Here is an 8,017-nt window from a genome sequence, read left to right as displayed (position 1 = left end):
AACAAGTGGAGCTAACAGTTTAGCTGGGGAAAAGAGAGATAAAATACAGGCAACATGTGCTGTGTGCCGGATGTGAGGAAAGGCATCCTGGTTTTAAAGGCTTCTCAGACCTTAGACATCATGGAATCCAGTCTCCTCATCTGAAAGAAGAAGAAACTGACACTTGGAGACATTAAATGCCTCCAGGCCACACCGTTTGTAAATAAGAGAAATGGATTTAGACCATATTCTCTTAAAATTCAGGTTCTTTTCACTGCTTGTAACAGTAATGGGAATTTGAAGATATTCCCTGATTTGAAAATCTTCCTTGCCCCATAATAGGCTGAATGGAATCACATGGAGTTTGTGGTGGGAGAAGCTTGCTGAAGGGTGGAGTAGAGTCCACAGGAAGCTGGGAGTCAGAGCAGTTAGAGCTGGAGGGAGGAGAGGACACACCTAGGGAGACAGCTAGGCTTGTGAGTGTTGATTTGTGAGAAGGCTAAAGGATGGTGTGGCTTTCTACTGCATTGTGATGTATTAACTTCTATGTTGCTATGGTGGATTCGGTTTTCTGGTGTTGGGATTTGGTTTTCTCTTGTCACTAGTTTGGGTTCCCAGAGCCTATGGTGATTTAGTTTCCTTTTAGGATGAAGACAAATGGAATCAGAAGGCAAATCTGTTAGAAAAAAATAAAAACAAAAAATACTAGGCATTCAAACAGGAAATAGAAATGATTTTTGTATTATCTGGTGTTTTATGTTATCCAGGGTATGGCCTTTCTTTCTAAGTATGGAGAATCAGAGTTGATACCAATTTGCTTAAAATGATTTCTTTTTCCCTTTACGTATTTATCTCTCAGTGCTCAAAGCTACTCTCTAAGATTATAGGTTGAAGAGCAGTGCCAATATGCATTTGGAGAAGGAATTTCCTTCTGAGGAAGTTCTTTATACCAGTGACATGCTGGAGAGAGCAACCATTGTTAAATTTCCATTGTGAACATTTATACTTTAGAATTAGGCAGAATCAAGGGCTGGATGAATTGTTTTGTTGGTTGTCTAGACTTAAGGAAGTGTTAACAATACAGATTAAACTTAAAAGTGTGTGATACTTTTTTTTGGTGAGTGCCTGATGGTTAAATATTTACCACCATACCCCTTGAATAGCTCTATAAACATTGTTTGAGCTCAGAGAAAGTGCAGCAGAAGGTTCAGGAAATGAGGTTATTACCATATTGGAGACTAGTGATTATAAACTACTACTACTTCTACTACTATCATGACTACTACTACTACTACCATGACTACTACTACTACTATCATGACCACTACTACTACTACCATGACTACTACTACTACCATGACTACTACTACTACTACTACTACTACTACCAATACTACTACTACCACAACTATTACTACAACTATGACTATGACTACTGCTGCTAGCTGGCATTTAGATAATGGCTCTTTAAGATTTGCAACGTGCTTTATATTCATTATCTCACATTGGTTTCACAACATACCTGCCTATACCAATGAAATCATAAAGTCCCTATTCTTATATCTCTATATTTATCTAAAAATTTATGTGGTTACAAGGTGTTTTCTTAACAGGGGTTTCTTTCATCAGTGAAATCACAGTTCTAGTTTTCTGCCACCCCCCCCCATGTATTAATTTATCAATGATTAAGCATATATTAAGGAAATCCAAAATTCAAGAATATTTTTCTTTGAAGAATTTACATTATATTAGATGTGTGTGTGTATGTGTGTGTCTGCAAGCTCACGGGTGTGGTGGGTGTAGGGGGGAAGCAGGGAATAAAATATTTTCAGAGAAGTGAACATAAGATCTATACAAAATGATCCCATGGGAGTGGAGGAGGACTAATTATAACGAGAATCAGCAAAGGTCTTGGGAGAAACTAGGAATCTGAAGAGTAGGAGGAGAGGAGGGAGAGTAAGTATAAGATGCTATTGTACTGATTAGGCAAAAGAATTGGACTCAGGAGACCAAATCTTAGGCTTAAAGTTTCTCTTCCAATAAGGTGGCACCCATGCATAGGTAGAGTATATGTTTATATATGGGCTGTTTAGTAGGAAGATATGCCTCAGCTCACAAGGGGTGTGCATAGATATGATCTAGGACCTGGCCCAACCTGCCTTGAAAAAAGTGGGTGATTGTACTTTTGTAAAAAGAAACAGGATGTTCATAGACCAAGTGTGTAGTTTGCAAGGGAGGAAGGGGTGGGGCAGCCAGGACCGAGGAGTTCATGGTTAAGTGTTCTCTCCCACTTTCTATTATTTCTAAAGCTGGGAGGGAGATTAAGTTAGAATCATATCTACTTATTACATCTCAAAAAAATCTAGAAATATAGTAAATGGTTCAGAATCAATATCAGTTTCCCTGATTACTCTCAAAGGCAGAGCAACACTTAGTATATGATTGCCAGCTTAGCTCCCTCCCACCAAACACTGGTTACCCAAAAGACCAATGTGAATAGCTAGTAAACCTTTTTATCAAAGTAAGCAGTAAAAAAGAAATTGGAGATGAATATAGATTAGGGTAGGCAGTAGAATATACCAGAGGAAGTGAACAAATATACCAGAGGAAGTGAACATTTTGATTTGGGAGTAAGATAAAAAACTTCAGATCAACCATGAAGAGAATGAACTTATTATTCAGGGTGTATGGAGCAGGGTGTATGGGGAAGGGAGGGAGATGGGGAAGAAGATCTGTAATTATTTAGCAGCCTCTAGGGTCAGTAGCACTGGAAGTTAGACCCAAAGGGGAGGGCAAATTCCCTACATGTCTACAGTTTTGAGGAGATTTTCAGACAGCCATAAAAAGTCTGCACTTGCCTCACACCTACCTCTTTCCATTAGAAATTCTTCTAACCCTTTAAAGTCACATCTTCCTCATATGCTCAGAGGTCTCTCAGCCGATCAGAGGTCATGTCCCCTTACATGTGCACAGTATTACAGGGCAGTCCTTAACTGTCCCAGGCTTAGGTGGGAAGTGGAACTACATATATTATATCTAGATATAGCAAGTGCTTAAAGAATCATTTTGAGCTGAGTTCAGTTGAACCACAAAGATAACCTAACTGTTAGGCTGTCAATAAAGTAACTTAAAAAAGTTACTGGACCAAAGTTGTTTATGAATATTGTAGAGGATGCCTTGTGTAGAGTCCAAATGCAAGAGTCACCCGGATGTTTTTGTTTGTAGATGACATTTTGCTGATTGTCCCCAAGCCTCCTCAGCGAGATCTATGGGGGCTCGAAAGAGAATGCCCCAAGACCCCAGACAGGCACTGGCCTCCTTAGTGTTCCACCTTTTAGCTGGCGCTCCATCCCTAGACTCTTGGCATTTTCCCTACCCATCCTGCTTGCTTGGAATGTTCTCCCTCCTCCTCATCTCCTACTGGCTTCTCTGGCTTCCTTTAAGTACAGGCACTAAAATCTCATCTTTTCAGGAAGTCTTTCCCAATCTTTCCTAATCTAGTGTCTTCTGTCTTTTAATTATTTCTTAGTTATCCCATATATAACTTATTTTGATATATTTGTTTGCTTGTTGTCACCTACATAAGATTATAAGCTCCTTGGGGGCAAAAACTGTCTTTTGCCTATTTATTTGCATCCTCAGTACTTAGCACAGTCTTTAAAAATTTTTTTAAAAATTAAATTGGTTTGTTTATTTACTTTTAGTTTACAACAATCAGTTCCACAGTCCCTTGAGTTTTAAATCCCCCTCCCCCCATGGCGGCATGTACTCAAATATAGGATCTACAAATATCTTCACATTAATCATTAGTCAGGTTGTAAAGAAGGATTATAACTAATGGAATGATCAGTGGGAAAGAGGAAACAAAACAAAACAAAAAGAAACACAGCAAATAGTTCGTTTCACTCTGCATTCAGACTCTGCATCTCTTTCTCTGGATGTGGATATCTCTTTCCATCATGAGTCTTTTGGAATTGTCTTATAACCTAACATTGCTGAGAGGAGCCCAGTCTATTGAAGTTAGTCATCACACATACATTGTGTCTGTGATTGTGTACAGATTTCTCCGAATTGTCTTATAACCTAACATTGCTGAGAGGAGCCCAGTCTATTGAAGTTAGTCATCACACATACATTGTGTCTGTGATTGTGTACAGATTTCTCCTGGTTCTGCTCTTCTTGCTCAGCATCAGTTTATATAAGTCTCTCCAGATTATTATGAAGTTTGTCTGCTCCTCATTTCGTATAGCACAGTAGTATTCCATTACATTCATATACCACAATTTGTTTAGCCATTCCCCAATTGATGGGCATCTCCTTGATTTCCAATTCTTTTCCACCACAAAAAGAGCCACTATAAATATTTTTGTACATATGGGTCCTCCTCCCACTTCTCTGATCTCTTTGGGATATAACCATAGAAGTGGTATTGTTGGGTCAAAGGGCAAGCACTTATTTATAGCTCTTTGGGCATAGTTCCAGATTGCTCTCCAGAATGGCTGGATCAGTTCACAACTCCACCAACAATGCATTAGTGTTCCAATTTTCCACATCCTCTCCAGCATTTATGATTTTCCTGTTTTGTCATCTTAGCCAATCTGGCTGGTGAGATGTGGTACCTTAGAGGTGTTTTGATTTGCATTTCTCTAATCACTAGTGATTTAGAACATTTTTTCGTATGCTTATAGATATCTTTAATTTCATCTTCTGAGAAGTGCCTATTCATATCCTTTGACCATTTATCAGTTGGGTAGTGGCTTGTATTTTTATAAATTTGACCCAATTCTTTGTATATTTGAGAAATGAGGCCTTTATCAGAGACACTGGTTGTAAAAATTCTTTCCCAATTTTCTATTTCCCTCTTAATCTTGGTAACATTGACTTTATTTGTACAGAAGCTTTTCAATTTAATGTAATCAAAATTATCCATTTTTCATTTTATGATGCTCTCTAACTCTTGTTTCATCATGAAGTCTTCACTTCTCCATAGATCTGACAGGTAAATTATCCCTTGCTCTCCCAGATTGCTTACAATATCAGCCTTTATACCTAGATCATGCACACATTTCAACTTTATTTTGGTGTATGCTGTTTAATATTGGTCTATGCCCAATTTCTGCCATACCATGTTAGAGTTTTCCCAGCAGTTTTTGTCAAATAGTGCATTCTTATCCACAAAACTGGAGTCTTTGGGTTTATCAAACAGTAGATTACTACAGTCATTGGCTTCTCAGTCTTGAGTACCCAATCTATTCCATTGATCCACTACTCTATTCCTCAGCCAGTACCAAGTAGTTTTGATGACTGCTGATTTATAATACAGATTAAAATCTGGTATGGCTAGGCCACCTTCCCTAGCATTTCTTTTCATTACTTGCTTTGATATTCTGGACCTTTTGTTCTTCCAAATGAATTTTGCTACTATTTTTTCTAGATCTACAAAGTAATTTTTTGGTAGATTGATTGGTATGGCACTAAATATGTAATTTAATTTAGGTAAAATTGTTATTTTTATTATATTAGCTCAACCCAGCCATGAGCAACTGATGTTTTTCCAATTAGTTAGATCTGACTTTGTGTGAAAAGTGTTTTGTAATTGTGTTCATATAAGTCCTGGGTTTGTTTTGTCAGGTAGATTCCCAAATATTTTATGATATCTACAGTAGCTTTAAATGGGATTTATCTTTCTATTTCTTGCTGTTGGATTTCATTGGAGATATATAGGAATGCTGAGGATTTATGTGGGTTTATTTTATATCTTGCAACTTTGCCAGATTTGTTTGTTATCTCAAGTAGTTTTTTACTTGATTCTCTAGGATTCTCTAAGTATATCATCATATCATCTGCAAAGAGTGATAGCTTAGTCTCTTCTTTGCCTAATTTGATTCCTTCAATTTCTTTTTCTTCCCTTATTGCTACTGCTAACATTTTTAGCACCAAACTGAATAAGAGGGGTGATAGTGGAATCCTTGTTTCACCCCTGATCTTATTGGAAATGCTTCTAGCTTATCCCCATTACATATAATACTTGCTGATGGTTTTAGATAGATGCTACTTATTATTTTAAGGAAAACTCCATTTATTCCTATACTTTCTAGTGTTTTTAATAGGAATGGGTGTTGTATTTTGTCAAAAGCCTTTTCTGCATCTATCGAGATAATCATATGGTTTCTGCTAGTTTTGTTGTTGATGTGATCAATTATACTGATAGTTTTCCTGATGTTGAACCACCCTTGCATTCCTGGAATAAATCCTACCTGATCAAAGTGTATTATTCTCATGATGAGTTTCTGTAGTCTTTTTGCTAATTTTTTATTTAGAATTTTTGCATCTATATTCATAAGGGAAATTGGTGTGTAATTTTCTTTCTCTGTTTTGTCTCTTCCTGATTTAGGCATAAGTACCATATTTGTGTCATAAAGAGAATTTGGTAGGACTCCTTCTCCAATTTTCCCAAATAGTTTGTAAAGTATTGGAATCAATTGTTCTTTAAATGTTTAGTAGTATTCACCAGTAAAGCCATCTGGCCCTGGAGATTTTTTTCCTAGGGAGTTCATTGATGGCTTGTTCAATTTCTTTTTCTGAGATGGGGTTATTTAAGTAGTTTACTTCCTCTTCAGTTAGTCTGGGCAACTTATATATTTTTAAAAATATTCATACATTTCACTAAGATTGTCAAATTTATGTGCATACATTTGGGCAAAATCATTCCTAATTATTGTTTTAATTTCCTCATTGGAGGTAGATTCAAGCTTTTGATTTTTTATACTTGTAATTTGGTTGCTTTCTTTCTTTTTTTTATCATATTTACTAAAGGTCTATCAATTTTATTGTTTTTTTTTTTATAATACCAGCTCTTAGTTTTATTTATTAATTAAATAGTTTTCTTAAATTCAATTTTATTAATCTCTCCTTTGGTTTTCATTATTTCTAATTTAGTATTTAATTAGGGATTTTCAATTTGTTCTTTTTCTAGCTTTTTCAGTTGCATGCCCAATTTATTGACCTCCAATTTTCTCTATTTTATTTATGTATGCATTCAGGGATATTAAACTTCCCCTAAGAACTGCTTTTGCTGTATCCCACAAGTTTTGGTATGTTGTTTCATTATTGTCATTCTCTTGAATGAAGTTACTTATTGTTTCTATAATTTCTTGTTTGACTCACTCATTCTTTAGGATTAAATTATTTAGTTCCCAATTGGTTTTTAGTTTATGTGTCCATGGCCCTTTATTACATATAATTTTTATTGCATCATGATCTGAGAAGGATGAATTAATATTTCTGCCTTTCTGCACTGAATTGTGAGGTTTTTATGCCCTAGTACATTGTCAATTTTTTTGTATATGTGCCATGTACGGCTGAGAAGAAGTTATATTCCTTTTTATCCCCATTCAGTTTTCTCCAGAGGTCTACCATATCTATCTTCTCTGAGATTCTATTTACCTCCTTAGCTTCTTTCTTGTTTATTTTGAGGTTAGATTTATCAAGCTCAGAGACGGGGAGATTGAAGTCCCCCACTAGTATAGTTTTGCTATCTATTTCTTCCTCTAACATCCTTAACTTCTCCTTTAGGAATTTGGATGCTGTACTGCTTGGTGGATAAATGTTTAATAATGATACTGCTTCTTTTTGATGGTGCCTTTTAGTAGGATATATTTTCCTTCTTTATCTCTTTTAATTAGATCTATTTTTGCTTTTTCTTTGTCTGACATAAGGATTGCTACCCCTGCCTTTTTTACTTTAGCTGAGGTATGATATATTTTACTCCAGCCTTTTACCTTTACCCTGTGTGTATCCCCATTTCAGATGTGTTTCTTGTAAACAGCATATTGTAGGATTATGGTTTTTAATCCATTCTGCTATCTGCCTCTGTTTTATGGGAGAGTTCATCCCATTCACATTCACAGTTATGATTACTATCTGTATCTTTCCCTCCATCATATTCCCTCCCTTGTTTATGCTTTTATTTTTTCCCTTTCTCCCTTCTTCTCCTTAAGAGTTTTCCTTTTGACTGGCACCTCCCTTGGTATTCCCT

The sequence above is a fragment of the Petaurus breviceps genome, unplaced genomic scaffold, assembly GCF_028583685.1.
Source record: "Petaurus breviceps papuanus isolate PSGF00001 unplaced genomic scaffold, PetGlider_PUasm1.0 91041, whole genome shotgun sequence".
Classification (NCBI taxonomy): domain Eukaryota; kingdom Metazoa; phylum Chordata; class Mammalia; order Diprotodontia; family Petauridae; genus Petaurus; species Petaurus breviceps.
This window is presented reverse-complemented; position numbering follows the sequence as displayed.